This window comes from Passer domesticus, chromosome 2 (genome assembly GCF_036417665.1).
Source record: "Passer domesticus isolate bPasDom1 chromosome 2, bPasDom1.hap1, whole genome shotgun sequence".
Lineage (NCBI taxonomy): Eukaryota > Metazoa > Chordata > Aves > Passeriformes > Passeridae > Passer > Passer domesticus.
In genome coordinates, this window is record NC_087475.1 from 28,528,440 (window position 1) to 28,544,520 (window position 16,081).

Consider the following 16,081-nt stretch of genomic DNA (forward strand, 5'->3'; position numbering starts at 1 on the left):
AGCCAGATGACAACTCTGTTCCATGCAGACCTTGCTCATTCTGTTGTTCTGTGACCAAACATTTGGAGTGTGCTGTTGTGGGGCCAGCATTTGTATCTGGACAATAAGGAACAGAGTGTCATGAGCCCTGCCTCGATTTCACCACAGGTTCTGAACAGTCTGGATGTCTCTCATAGCAAGCTAATTATCCCACTGTTCAGGAAACCAGATTTTTCCTCTGAAAGAACTAATCTCACAGCATTTTAATAAAATATTTCCAAGTAAGATCTTGATGTTCTACAAAAGGTTAAAAAAATTTGGATTCCTAAAAGTGAAGCTACCTATTAATACACCATAATGTAACACCCAGAGCTGATATCCTTGATCAGCATTCTCACTTGGAAACTGACATTATGGTCAAGCTGGGTGCAAATTGCTAAACAGAGTGTTGATGCTTATACTCAGTGCAAGGTAACAAAGAATCTAGTCCAATCCGCTTTAGGTAAAAGATACATAATAATAAAACTGAAAATGGCTCTATATATGTCTTGAAATCAAACAATTTTTGTTATATAATCAACAGTGCACTGAAGACAAAATTGCGATCAATCTTGGTAGCTGATATTCCTAAAGTTTTGTTCAGATGGATAATTCTCCAATATTTCTACTCTTCTGTTAAAACTGAAGGGGTGGATTAGCTGAGCAAAAGCTGGCAGGAGCAGGCCTCCGGTTTTCATTTGGATTTTCTTCTGGGATGAAAATACAAGCCAAAAACAACAACAACAACAACAAAACCTCATTAAAAAAACATGAATTCTTTTGGGTTTACATTTAGTGCTGTTTAAAATACCTTGCATTGGCTTGGTGAACAGCTCGATGCTTCCACAACAACTCTATAATAACAAGCAAGTGCATCTAAAACTGATGTGTTACATACATAAAGATGAAATAATTAATAGATGTTAGGTCTTGCTTTTTTTGCTTTTCCTTCCAAATATCTTTATCTATTTTCTTTTGAAGTGCATTCAACTACTCCATTGGACAATAAACACTGGAGAAATACAGTCAGGATGCATTCTTTGTTGAGAAAATTACTCTTGTAAATACAGAATCAAGTAAAGATTTATTAAATTCAAGAAAAAATAATTTTATAACACTGAATTTTGATCTCTTTAAACAGGTGATTACAGACTAACATGTTGCACCCTCTGATAAATACTACTTGATCTCGTGACCAAGTTAATGTTTCGACCCACCAGGATCTGTTACAAAGTGGTTACAGCAGTTGTGCCAACAACTTCTCTCTGACTCAAAAGTATAAAGATTAATCATAGGAAAACCTCATGGTCATTGCTAATACCATACTACTCTTTTCCTTGCAAGGAGTACATGGAAAGTTTGGTCAGGGATGGCAGAACATCACATCTCAGTTTAGAGATGTCTTGATACAGTTGTCCTTTGAGAGCTGCCTCCCCTTGGGCTGAGTCACCCAATTCTACCCTCTTCTTTTCATCAAGACCTCCACACATTAGCCACTGCTGACATTACTGCAGCATGCATGTTGTTTGGCCTGAGTGCCTTTCAAAATTCTCCATCATTTTCAAGACCCATTTTGTCTGATACATACATGAAAAATGTGGAAATGCCACAGGCTCAAGAGGCCAACTTCCTACATGGACACTTTCCATACTACTGCACCGAAACCTAATTTGCTAAATTTATAGTTTCTTAGGTTTCCCATAACTTGTTCACTGCTTTTTCATTGCCCACGGCACTTTTTCCCCCCACACCTTCACATTCCTTGGTACAGACTGGTTTTTGGTTACTTCTCCAGCTAAATGAAATTCTGCAGCATGCAAATTCCCTGCCCTAGGCCAGTATAATCCTTTCTCATTGCCATCTTCAAGTTCAACGTCACCTTCAACTCCTGGGCAAGCTCAGTCCTTTGGGTACATCTTTATGGGCACTTAAAATCTGAAGTCAATAAAACACATGCACACACACAGGAAGTAGCATGGAAAAAAATAAATTTGCTGGTAATACTGTTTAAAGCCAGGTAGTCTTCCCAGGCTTCAGACAGCCTGATGGCTTGTCTGGCTCAAATTATGAAGGCTGCCTCTCTTTTCTTGCTGATCCCACATCCAGCAGAGGAGTCCAACCCCCACTGCAGTAACCTTTTAAAGCAACAACTTCTACGTGTCAGCCAGAATTCAGACATTGCATGTAGTTGGATTACTGCAATTATCATATTTCATGCCCCTTTAGGCTGATGTTCTGAAGGAAGACGCACATGGATACCAACCTTCCCTGTCACATCTGCTGCAGCAGATTCTGTGCTCCACCACAGGTCTTGGCCAGAGCACCCTCGTGCAGTACAAAAGGCAGTACAGACACATCCAGACCACATAAGCTGCTGAAGGCAGGCATTTTCCCCTTTCCTGTGAGGTTGCTTATCCTGAAGCAAAATCCTGCCCTGTCTTTCCTCAGTGGGCTCACTGTGAAAAATGCTAAGCAGAAGATTTAGACTCTGGAATTTGAATTTGGCTTTCTGAAATCCTTATTTTAATTCTTGTTGCACCTCTGGGGGTGCTGAGCACCCACGAGATCCAGCCATATTCTTTCTTATGCCCACCTAGGAGCACAGGGTATTATTACTTCCTCAGTTCTGTGGGAAAGAGGAGAGTCTGAAGCATAAATTATATTTAAAAAATACAACATATGCAATTATGTTTCTGAGGATTTATCATTGTTTTCTAAATGGTCTAATTATTTGTATTTCTATGCCTTTTGTTCCTCTGTGGACTCGTGTCTGGTGAAAACAGCAACCACACACGTAAATTCTTTCAGCTAAAACATAAACTCATAGTTAAGTGCATAGCAACATGGTGAATTTAAACCAAATCTTTGCAAAAATGCCTAGAGCATGCACAGGCACTGTTGGGGGAATTAACTGAAAATAAAAGGAGTAAACTGATTCAGCAGTATGTTTTTCCTTTGTTACACTTTTCTCAAGTTCACAGATGCACTACTGGTTGTAAACTGCACTAATTCAATTTTTACTATTTTTAGCTAAAGATCTACTCCAAATATTTTGGCTACAGTATATGGTTTTTTCATATAAGGAGGAACTTTGCACTATTTTACCTATGACAGGGTAAGAAATAAAGGGGACATTTCCTACAATGCCCAATTTGTATAGTTAAGATAATCTCAAGTCTTCTCAGGTTTTCAAGGTTTTCAGACACCAAGTAGAATGTATTTAGATTTGTACATATTCAGAAATCAGAACCCCCTCAAGTACTAATGGCTTAATTTATATTTCATAGAATAAGAAATGTTAGAGTAGGATTTTCTGAGCTGAGTAAACCTTTATCAGCTGTTCTTATGCTTTTGGCATTCTTTGTTCTCATCTCTCTCCCTCAGGGATACAATAAAAATAGCTAATGTTCATTTTCTTCCCCAGTTTTTGCATCCACTGCTTCTGTTCAGCTTTTATCTGACAATCCAGCTTCCATGGTAGCTAGCATAGGATTTCAATTCCTGCTACCTCTTTTTCTGGAGGTTGCTGATCACACTTTCTCCCTTGCTGTAGGTGTCATCAGATGGCCTTGTGCCACCAGTGGTTGTGACCTCACTAACAATACAAGGCTTGCTTGAATGGCTTCTCTTCCATTGATTCCCTCAGCTACCTCTCACCTCCTCCTCATATTCCCTCCCCCAGGCTCCCTGCAGTGTGTCAGGGGGCAGAGGCAGTGCAGCTAAGCAGTTATCGCCCAGAAAAGTTTTTTATGCCTGAGGAGGAAGTGAGGAGTCATGGAAAATTAGCAGACAGCAGCCTGGACTTATGTCCTGCAAGAAAGTCAGCCTGGGATGTCAGATGAATTATAGGAAATTTATCTGTACTTTCCCTAAAAAGAATAGTTGATGTTTAATGTGACCCTGATCTTGTCTGTGTTGTCTCTTGTTTTCAGCCATCATTTCCTCAGCTAGATTGCATTCATGCTGGATGCCCATCCTTCTGTGTCTGGGAGCATCACTGTGTTTCTGGGCATAGGGACAAATCCAGGCAACATCAGGACAGGACTCCTCTTCCTCCATGCTCTACCTTCTGCCCAAAGGTGGGGATCTGGACAGAAGCTGCAGCATGGCTCAAGTGGTTGATGCCTCTGCCTCCAAGCACAACCACTGCATGAACACACCAATTACCCCTCCAAACCCCACATTACACATGCTCTGCTCGCTTAGGTTTAATCACCTCCACCCAAATGGTATGGTGGGCAATGCTCTGTGCATAACCCAGGTCTTTCTTTGTGTTGTTCTCATGTGAATTTAGGCTCAGACTGAAGTGAGGACTTCTGTCCATTTTCCCTTTCAATGTTATCTTTCCCCCTTCTTCATGCTCTTAACCCCATTATCTTAGACAAGACCTGGGTTAATCAGTAGCCCTTCACTTTAAAGGGTCAGCAGTAAAATCCTGTTTTTCCTTTCTCCAGGAAAAAAAAAATAGAAGGTTGTTGATTTTTTACTTTTCTCTCTGATAATCTAAAGGAATAGCCCTGGGATGTTTCAAATCTGGTTTCTTGTAGAGGTGCTTAATTTTCTGATGGTGCAGTACATTGTTCCTTGCTGATTAAACCTGCATAGCACAATGTTTAATGTAAAAACAATCTTAAAGGAGTCTGTGACTGCAGAGAGTTGCAATGCAGTACAGTACCTGAGAGATGTGCCCCTGTATGATTTAATGATAGGCTGTGCTCTCTATTGCTGAAAAGGAAATCTGACACCCTCTGCTCCTCCCTTACCTGGTCCTGTGCTGTCACTCTGTTTTACTTGGAGTAAACCCGTTCTGATCGCTTCCACAGAGACCTATCCCCTGCTTTTATATGCTGGGTGATTTTTATGCCTTTTAAATGTGTTGAACTTCTTGTGCACTCAGATGAGAGCCAGCTCTGGCTCAAGATATGTCACAAAAATCACAGCTGGGATGAGGAGCTGGGAGGGGATAATGACACTGTCCCTTTTGACAGAAGCAAGCTCATAATTAATCTCATATTGTATCATAAAATCATGCACAATTAGGCACATCCCAGACACTTTAGTGACTGCCCCACAGTTATGGCACTCAGGTCTGGAAGACATCAGCACAATGACACATTTCAGCTCTTTCAAAGCAAATGGTACAATCTCTGTTTTGCAGGTTTCTTTTCCTGTCACACTTATGTGATTCTTCTTCATCAAGCACAGCAGCAGCACACACACGTGCTTGTTAGCCACCACCACAGCCATCCAGAGTCAGCAGAAGGAAACAAGCTCCTTTAGATCACTTAGGGGTTAGTGGAAGAGCACCTTTATGGGGATGGAGAGGCAGCCTACACAGACCTGCAGCCAGATCAGTTAACTTGAGTGCTGGTACAAATGCTCTAATGGCCGGGACTGACATTTTCTTATACATTCAAAATCCAGAGAGTGATAAAGAAAGTCATGCTCCATGATGACTTCCTGCTAGATCAAAACACAGGGAGTTAAAAACTTGCTAGAAAAACACTGGACTCAGCAGTGACCACTTTTACACCCACCTCACTTGTTTGTGCGGCTGTTTCTGCATGATACACAGAGAAGTTCTGCCAGCTGTCACCTTCCCAGGACAAATCTGCCCTTGGTATTAGTTTCCTAAAGTCCTTCTTTTCTATTTCTCAGTCTTTCAATATGCCACACCATCGCAATTATTATGCAAACTGCTTTTTTGTTTCCTCAGACTCAACAGGTGTTGACGGTCATTAAAACTCCTCAAATGTAAATAAAAGCATGGAAATGCTGTTTAAGGTTATTTTAAGTTACTGGTGAGGTACCAGGTGGGTTGCCCTAACTCTGCTATGTTTCTTTGTAGCAGACACCAGCAGCTTTGCATATGCTAAGGGCATAACCAGTGTTGATATTTCATCTCTCAATCTGCAAGGGTAGAAAATGTACGGATAGAAGCCCACCACTACAGGACAGTGTGTGAGACTGAGCTGCTGCATGGATCTGCCTAGACCCTTCTTTACTATTAACACCCCAAAAAACCCCTTGATAGAACACAATTTCAACTTAACATCTCAGGTTTTATTGAAGTACATGAAAATTAATTCATTTGTTTTCTTTTAAAAAGAGAAAAAACAATCACAAAGGTTTTATAAAGAGTTTTCTCCCCAGCTCATCCTGGATTACAAAACATTATGTAATCCTAATTAGTTAATAAACATTACTGTGAATTACCTTTCTCTTCAGCTGACACAAGCAATGCATTACTGCTGATACAATTCCAAAGAATTGTCACTCACTGTCAACTACTTCTATTTAAGGAGAAACAGCCTCCTCAGAATAATGAATTCAAAATTTCAGTGGCCTAGAAACCCTGAAGGTTTTACAGCTTGACCTTGAATTTTGGGTTCTGTAATGACATTGCAGAAATTCCTGCTGATTCTATGTAACTTTATAAAAGACACACATCAACATTCACAGGTGCTAAATCTCTTTGTCATAGAGAATCTCTGTCTCAGAATTTGCAGGTTTTTCACAAGCTATACTAGATTTAACAGCACTACCTTGATTAACATTGTGGTGCAGATCACAGTTAGAATTGATGAAAAACCATTGAAATTAGGTTTACCTGGATGTAAATGAGAACAGAATATAAGATTTATCACAGAAATTTCACTCCTCCCATTCATGAATTTTCCATGAATCAAGGAATTGATTCTTTTAATCAATGGGGTAAAATCTTGCACCTGTGACATTAAAATGCACACGCTTAATTCTGGCAATCTAGCACACATAAAAATCACTGTCTGAAAGACAAGCTGTGTCTGTATCTTTAGAGTTTTGTGAGAAAGGAATGAAAGGGGATAGTTATGTCTTCAGAAATCAGTTTTCTCTAAGCTAGTGTAGTGTCACTCATGAGCCAGAAGTTGCATGCATGCATGATTTATGTGCTTCCATATATATCATCCAGATTTCTTTTCATTGTAAAGCTGATATTGATTCTCCTGTATTAGTAATACTGACACTGGGATAATTCTGACATCATTATAAAGTATGCACTAATACCTCCTTCCTTAGTGAAACTATTATGCTCAATAAATCATGGAAAGAGTAAGAAGAAGAGACAAAGGAAAAAAATGTTATTAGAACTTGCTGGAATCATTCAGTGCCCAGTCCACATTGACTGCCAAAGGATACCATGTGCTATATTAGGTAAGTCTATTATTTTCAGACAGTAAGCAAGATACCAGTGTGTAAAATTTGTAGTTGATACTGACGGAGAGCAGAATCCATGCAAGAAATAAAACAAACCCTGGTATCACCCTGATCCTCCAGTGTATTAAGTGCACATTTTAGTCCTGATGTGTATTTCAAGCAAAATGTTGCACATCTCAGAGAAAATGAGAGGTGTTTCTTTAAGAACCTGCTTCTTAAAGGCTGGCTTAAATACTGGCTTTAGTATTACTCATTAAAAATTAAGGATATTTATTGACAAGCAAGCCACATAAATTGGTTTATGTCAAAGAAGAATGGCAAATAGATACGTGTATCAGGGAAAGAGCCCTGGAGGAGACATTCTTTGCACAATACAATTAGATCCACAGGTCACAGATGATTTGTTAGCTCTTTCCAAGTTGTAGAGCTGTAATTTGTGGAAGAGTTCTCCCAGATTCTTTACTTGCACTGAAAAAAAGAATCTTTTTTTACTAAAGTGTAAGTTGCATGCACTCACTAGTGACAACCCAGAGATCTGATTGAATTAATATAATCCCCTAAGAACAGAGCCCTCCTATCATAAAGGTATGAAGTGTTCCTTGAACTCTTTCCATTCTTCTCTATGAGGCTTCTCTTTAGCAAGCCCAGATGGAGGAATAGCTAAAGGGCTGGATAGTTTGTTTTTAATGCAGAAAGATCTCACATGTCAGCAATTTGGGCTGCCCTCAGAAAGTAAACACGTTGCCACTGCCTGTTTGTAGTTCTTAGGAACCTGCAACAGCAGCTAGCACAGCTCACAAGGCAGGAAAGCTCTGCCTACAGCAGGTACCTGCAGCTCTTGCCCAAGCCATGCTCCATCCTGCTGCTGAAGCAGTGACAGCTGTGGGAGTGTAGTGAGGGTGCCTCAGACCCTCCAGGTCCTGCAGTAAGGGTATTTGTGATGGGAGAGAGGGTACAGACAGGAATCCCCAATGGTACTAACAAAACTGCTCTGACCTTGGGAGAAGTTCTCTGCCATTTTAAACACCATTGCTTGCCAATTTCCTGACTAACCTCTCCAGAGGATGAATAGAGAGATGAAGAATGTGTTTTGTGAGGCTGAACTTCCACAGCAAATGAACAAGCAGTAGGATATTGCAATATATGGTTTATAGGCCACCAAGAGTCCCTGCTTTTTATAGCAAGAAAAAACAAGTCTTGAAAGTCATGGCTGCCTCTGTCTATGCCACCAATGACCCCACATGCCTTTGTGGCCATCTGCATTGGGGCTCCTTTAGGACCAAGAAGTGGCAGACAGTGTTAGTCTGCAGCTAAAACACAAGGTTGTATTTACCATCTGCTGCCTAATCCACTCTGAGCAGGAGGGAGGCAGGAGTAACAAAGGACAGAAATTTCCATCCTTTCATCTTATTCTACTGAGACAAGTCAAAGCCTTGGAAGAAGCTTCTCTTTGTACTTCATAGTCTGTGATTTCCTAAAAAACTTACTGGGCCCAAAATTATTTGTTTTTGATTAAAAGTAAATATTAAATACATGTTTTGGAAATTAACAACCGGGCAGCTGTGTTTGAAAACAACCCCTGCAAACTGTTAGTAGGATGATCAAGGCTTTCATGGAATGTTGCAGAGCACTAGCATGTTTTAGACAGAGCTATCAATAAGGCAAGTCTCAGTTGTGACTGGTTGTTTGTTGTTTTTGGTTTTTTTTTAATAGGCTTCTGTCAATTATTTTTTCTTCTTTTCTTCCCATTTCCATCCTTGTTACAAGGTCCCTCGTGCATCTGAATGGTGATACCAACTAACAGTCCTTAAAGTCATTGTCACACTGGGGGTCTGCCAAGCTGGCTCCCTGCTGCTCCCTGTCTTGCTCATGGGGACAAAGTCACATTCATACATTCTACTTATATTTTTTTACCCTTTCCTTCATCTGCTGTAAGAATGACCCTGTAATTATTGGAATTGTACCAAGATCTGGACATAGCCACTTCTTTCTGGGAATGAGGCTGCTGGTAGTCTGAAGAAATGTAAGATTTCAGCCCCCCATTTGTTACATTTGCTATTGTGTTGTGCATATGTGTAGATGAGTGTATGGGGATCATGTGGGAGAAAGAGAGATGGATTGATGTGGGAAATATTGCAGAACACTTCCCTCTTTTCCTTAGGAAGAGGATATTTTTTTATCTCATTTTATCAAAGGTTACATCAGAAGTAATGACAGGATAAATAATTTTAAGGCTTCAAAGAACAAGGATTCTAAAGAATAGGATTCTGAAGAACTTTAAAGAAATGATCTGTCTTGGAGATTTTAAGCTTTTTAAAATCCTTCAGATCCCTTTTCCAAATGCAATAATATTCTATTATAAATCCTTCTATGAATTTACATGTAGTATTGCATTTTTCCTTTAATGGTGGGTGCAGGTACAAAAAGGCGATGATATGTATTTACTAAACTGTTACCTTTTCAGTTAGTGAATCGCTTAGTCTGGCTGCTTTCTTTCATAAATACAGTCATTAAAGGCATGAAATTATTGATCTAAACTGCTTTCCTGGGAGATTGTTCCTTATAAAGAGCAAAGTCAGGTCTCTTTTTGACTGCAAGCTAGGCTAGATTTTATAATAAAACTTTCATCATAAAAAAAGAAAAAATAAAACTCTGATCAACAATAACCTCTCTATGATACATCAATGACTAAATCTCTGTGAGAGCTGGCTTTAATTTTTCTTACAGTGAGAGAGAGTAGGAAGGATGCAATTTTTTTTGCAAGGGACTCCTTTTTAAAGAGATCATGCTGAAAAGGCTGCTGAAGGGATCTCTTGCTGCTACAATTCGTAGAAAGGAGCTCTCATAATTATGGTCAGAGTTTATTGTGCCTCTCCCTGTCTCTCCCCCTTCCCAATCCCCCCCTCCCCACCCCGTGTGTGTGTATGCAGAGAGCTAGAGAAAGCTGGCAGCACTACCTGAATAGCTGCTGAAAGAGTGAGACTTCTCAGTTCCTGCTTCATTACTGGGTAGCAGCTATTCCAGTGTGTGCGAGCTCCTCACTGCTTCCTCCCATCGAAAAGCCCTTGGTAAGTCCCCTTAGCCGGCAGAGCTGCGGATTAGCTCAGCAAAAGGCAGGAGGGAGGGTGGCAGGGAGCTCTGGGCACACTCAGAACCCGTGTGCAGCTTAAGATCCATTAGATTTCAAGGATTTTGTGTAATAAATGTGTAAGATCTTCTGTGGATTGCTGGGATGTGAAGGCAATCATGAGGAATGTTTTGCATGCTCAAGAGCAATGCTAAGTACATTCAGGAATGCCTGAAACAGAGCAGAATTTTTCTACAAAAGATAAGATTAGTAAGTGTTTCTCAGAACTGCTGGAAAAGTGGTTGTGTGTTGCTTTGTTTTGTTTACCCCTACCATTTTTCTCTTGTTGTCCTTTCCCTCCCATATCGTCTTTATTGTGTTGAATGTGCTAATAGGCTCTGAAAGAAGAAACTATCTTCCTGCAGACTGATGGCATTTGAAATGTAGAACTTTATCAGAAGAGGGATGAGAGCTGAAGCTAAAAAGGAGATAACGTGTGCTTTTTACTTGCATTTATATTCTTGTGCATGTTTCTGGTGTTGATTGTACAGACTTCCTATGCTCACAAAAAAGTTCAAAAAGCTGGGAGATGCACATTTACTGCTCAAGGTGCTGATATTTGCACTTGCATCACATGTTTTATTAGTCATTCACATAAAAAGTAGCACTCTTCAGGTACGTCCTTTCAGTACGTGTAGCAAAAAGCATTCCCAGACACTCTTCTTCTTTGCCTTGATCATATGAGTCAATCTCATTGAACTCCACAGAAAATTATAGAGGCCACTAGAGAGGTCAAATCACAGCTTTCTTTGCCCCAGTTGAGCAGTGGCATTTGAAACAAGAGGCTGAAATAATGCTGTTATCTGAGAGTCCCAGTACCTTGGACCTGGTTGTGTTTTGATTTGAAAAGTAGGAATGAGCTAACCAGGGACAGGCCGAGGTTTTTTTCAGGCAGTACAGAGCATTAACAGAATGACTGCCTCTGAACTGAGCCCCAGCTACTCACTACCCTGATGGATAAATCCAATCTACAAGAGATGGCAGCCTGACTAGCTGGGCAGGGGCCACTGGCTCATTTGCTACTGTCTGCCCAGTCCACACCTCTGCTGGCTACAGCTGTCCATTGGGTCATACACAGGTGACACAGCTGTATTTGTAACTATGGGGGTTAGCTGCTCCTTCTGTTCAGAAAACATATACACATAATGTGAAACTGCCACTCAGTGTCCCTAGGCATCATTTCCTTTGCTACTGAGCAAACTTGATAGCTCAAAGGATTAGAGTTTATGTCTGCAGTGGTGTCTTTCCAGCTTGTATGAGTAAATTTACATCTTTTCTACTGGTCAGAAGAGTGATACGGACAGATTTTTCCCTTTCCAAAAGATTTCAATGTTTATTAATGGACAACTTTCAAGTAAATATTAAAACAGAAATTAGCCAAGCACAGAATAGATATTGCTTCCTGAAACTCAGTCAGGTGACAGGGCAATCATGGTATGGGGTGTGGAGGACTAGGGGATAGATAAGTGAGTTTATGTAACGTGTAGCAGTGGCAGTTGCAAGTAAGAGTATGCCACATATTCCAGGTTGTCAGAATCAACATTAGTTCATCAATAGATTGAATGTTATCAAAATTGCATCATTACCTGGGCTGCTTAGTACATTATATAAAATACTGAAGTGCAATATAGAGAATAATAATTTCCAGAGGGGAAGAAAGTGAAAGCGAAGAAGATGTTTGGGCCTTGCTGTTGGGATTCTTTGGTATTTTCATCCATTAACTACATAAGTCTCTGCTAGAATTCTCTTGAGTACAACTGAGTGTTGTCTTTTTAAAGTTTGTTTTGCTTTCAACATCTGCTTGGATGTATGAAAGAGGAGAAACAGCTCAATGAGAAGAATTCCAGTCTGAAGAGGAGCAGGAACAGGTAGCTCTCCAGCTCAATGCCACATCCTTGTATCAAATTCAGCCCTGATCACACTCATTTTAGCAAGTGAACTCTGCTGTCATCTGTTTCCTATCAGCATGGCAGGATGTCCTCAAAACATCTTAATATCAGGTCAGGATGTTAGAGAAATGCTGGGGATTTTTCACCATGGACCAGATGCCATGAGCTTTCTGCCTATTGGAAGTTTGCTCTGTGAGGATGATGCAATGCATCACAAAAAAAAAAAAAAAAAAGAGGAAAGCATCTTTGCTGATAGGCAAAATCTGTGTTTATCACGGGCAGTGTATGCTCTGCAGAGCCTCACCCATGTCACAAGAAATCTGCCTCCCTTCTCACAGAAATGTGGGAAGGCAGAAACTATTTGTGTCTTCCTCTAGAAGGGACTACCTGTCTCACAGACAGGATGACCCTACTTGTGGCTGTGTACCCACACGTCCATACAGGAGCAGATACCCTGGTAAGTGGTGGGCAGGAGACATTGCCTGTGCTTGGGCTGATCTGACTGTGTCAGCCTGCAGTCAGCATGTGTCACCTGGCAGTGGCTTACTCCATCCTCCCTAACAGCCCAAGGGGAGTTGTTTCTAGAGGATGATCAGGCATGGTCTTAAGATCTTGCTGATAAAAAATCTTCAGACCCCAACAGTATGAGCCAGGGAGATCTAAATGTACCTTCAAGCCAACCTGGCTTTTCATCAGAAATTCTCTCTGTTGCTTCTCTGAGTGGAAATGAGCTCTCCTCCCTGCCCCCCATCAAAGATTACAATTCATGAAGCAGAAAATACCAGACACTCAAGCACTGGCAGAGTTCTTTTAAATTATGTTTCTAGTTTATCATCCTTTTATATGTCAAAGTTTTCTATTTCCCCTATCTATTTTTATATATAGCAAAACTTATCAATCCAGGCATTTCAATATCCATCACTAAAGCATAAAGATTTATATATCATTGTCGACTGAACAAACAGGGATTTTCAAAGAGTATTCCCGCTGCCAGCAGTGGCTTTTGTTTGCATTACTTGACTACAATTCTGTTTATAAGAATTGTAAAACCAAACCAAGGAAGCAGAGACTGGTGTCTCTGCTTTAGGTTTATCACCCTAAAAGTCCTCACTGTTGTACTCAGACATCTTCTATCTTTCCCTTTTTCCTGGGAAATCTCCATGGCTATGACTTAGACCAAATCTCTTTGAAGCAGATATCACATCTCCATCCATTGCACACCTTTATGTTTATCAGGCTACATGGAAATATGAAATATTAAGCACGGGTAGATTATTTAGCATGTGTAATAGCCTGGTGCAATCTTCTGATCATAACTGTTCATTTTTTTGTAACTCCTTACTCTTTGGTAGGATCAAAAGGAGAGAAAACTATTCAAAAGTTCTGTCATTGCCTTTTAGTTTCTGGGCCCAGAGAAACAACTCAAAATCCAAACAACTGCTACCTCCTTTTACTTCAGGGCAATGGGAAGGGTGAAAGGACCTTGAAAAGCCATAATATTGCAGTTATGAGGGGAATTATGTGTGGCCTTCTCGTGATTAGAATGAATTACAAATTGTTTTTGTCATTGCTAAGAAAAGAGTGGAAGTGACATTCAGTTGTGTATGAATTCCACAGTAATTGATACCCTGTAATATAAATTAGATTAGCAGCAGTTTACCAAGTCCCAGTACAGCAAGTTTTCCTTTCACTATTCTCTCAAAGATAATCTATAATGTATATTTTAGAAGACAACTGCAGCAAAGGAAAGCTACCATCCTAAAGGAAAAAAGAATTTACTTCAATAGGACTTTGCAGTCAAAATTCCTTGCTGGTTTAAAGAAGACTGTCTGTATCTAGAAATAATACTGAGTTTGAGTGTTTTCTTTACTGCATTTCTGTGCTAACTCTGCTAAATAATTAAAGAAATGAAGAAGAGCAGAACAGATAACTAGGTAATAGCAGGCATAATCACATCCCATTCCTGTAAACCTGGATCTGAGTCCTTTGACTTGCAATTGGTGTTTTTTTCACTAAGAATCTGTGGCAGGATACGTTCCTAGCACTATAACAGATGCTATTAAAGCAGCTTCTTTTCATTATGAAAACAAAGCTGAAGCACTATAACATATGTTGTGTTGATTCATGTCTCAGAAAATATAATTCCATGGAGATATGTTTCATAAATGCAATAAGAAAGCAGCTGACTCCTTGGAAAAATGCATTTGACTGCAGCATTAGCCACTTGCATTTTGTACTTGACAAGTACTCAAATGCACTGTGTTTTAATACATTGCTCCAACACCTAAGAATTTTTAATGCAATTCAAATGCAACACTATTCCTTTCTCTTCACAAATGTCTTAAATGATGCTACTGGAAAACGGGAAACATTGGTAAACAATTCCTGCTTTAGGAATCTGACTCTGATGTTCATTTGCTGGTGTTCAGACCTTCAGATTGGTGTCTCCTCATCTGCAAAAAGGAGAAAATATTTTTGCCTCCCCTTCCACCTATGCACCCCATCATGTCTTCTATGCTTATGCAGCATACTGGGCGGAGAGGCTGTGCCTTATATGCACAATACCTACACAGGCAGCACCTACACAGCTCCTGCCTGCAGCCTTTAGGTGCTCCTGTGGAAGAATTCTCCCCACATACCACTAGCTGATATTCTTAGCATCAGCCTCAGACAGCTGGATGGTGCCTGTGACACGGGGAACTTTTCCCTCGGAGTACAGAGCATAGAAGCACCTGCAGGCTCCAGACACTTTCCAGGACTGGTGCAGCAGTCTCAGAAAACTTCTGTTCCCCCATCTACAGCTGATCCTCTCAATAAATACGATAATCTCTTCATCCAAGTGTTTGAAGAAAAGACTCAGCATACCTTTTCTGGAATCAGTGTCTGGGAATGTATGTGGCAATTATATCAAGGACACTGAGAAATACCAATTTCTTTGGCAGTCCTATCACCTGCACACAACTGACTGCAGTAAGTGCTTGTTTCTGACAGTTGACTCGATAAGGTGAATCTGTGGTGAGCTGACAAATGCCCTAACAAAGTATATTTCTGCAGAATTCTCTTTCTGTCCAGAAACCCACTCACATTTTTCACAGCTGGCACCTTCAGTGTAAAATGATCAAAACACCAGTCCACAATATTGCTGTGTTTTTGTCCCAAACCAAAGTTGGTGCATTTGGCTGGAATAGGCTGTGTGAAACAGGAGCAGATTTTGGTGTACTGCATGCTTTTATATTCCTATTTAGTATATTTTATATGAAAATATATTTCATCAAAACTTAAAGTGCCCCCTTTAAAGAGCCAGAAACTGTCTCTCAGCTGAAGTAAAAGCATTCAGTGAATGGATCTATGATTAATTTCATCCACCTCATGGGCATTAAACCTGGTTGTTGGGACAGAACAGAGTAAACAGTGGGCTGTTTCAAGGGACAGGGAGCGTGTACAGAACAGCTGCTCTACATCCTTGCCTCTCTCACTCTCCACTGGGACCACTGAGGGGAGAATACAAGTTACAATAGTCCCAACACAGGATAAGGAGAAGAGTCAAAATATTAGTTTGAAAAAAAACCCACAGAAACTTTACTGAAATTAATTTTTTTATGCTGAGAAAGACAGAATAAAACTGGGCACCTCTCTAGCTCAACTAAAAGCCTAATATATGATGACAGTCTTAAAAAGGAAACTCAAATAGTGAGATGCAAAAAGGTCTCCTTCAGTTAGTTCTAACAGGATTGTTATAAAACACATCAAGATAAATCCAGATCTCCCCATCTCATAACTCCTGTTGTCTTTTAGATGCATTCAATCAGAGGTCAATAAGGTGATTCAAACCAAGGCTCAGCACAGAACA

The 16,081-nt window shown here is 40.2% G+C and overlaps 1 protein-coding gene and 1 long non-coding RNA gene across 3 annotated transcripts in view; one reads left to right on the plus strand and one right to left on the minus strand.

Annotated features, from left to right (window-relative positions):
- The window catches only part of LOC135293597 (uncharacterized), a 34,282-nt gene extending 23,574 nt beyond the window's left edge, over nucleotides 1-10,708 (minus strand). Inside the window, exon 1 of the long non-coding RNA XR_010355685.1 lies at nucleotides 10,173-10,708. This is a non-coding gene — a long non-coding RNA (uncharacterized LOC135293597). The remainder of the gene's footprint in view (nucleotides 1-10,172) is intronic.
- ST6GAL2 (ST6 beta-galactoside alpha-2,6-sialyltransferase 2) overlaps nucleotides 10,147-16,081 on the plus strand; it is a 170,175-nt gene continuing 164,240 nt past the window's right edge. For both annotated transcript variants that reach the window (XM_064407966.1, XM_064407969.1), the window contains exon 1: nucleotides 10,147-10,283. The gene's annotated coding sequence lies outside the window, so the exon portion shown is untranslated. The remainder of the gene's footprint in view (nucleotides 10,284-16,081) is intronic.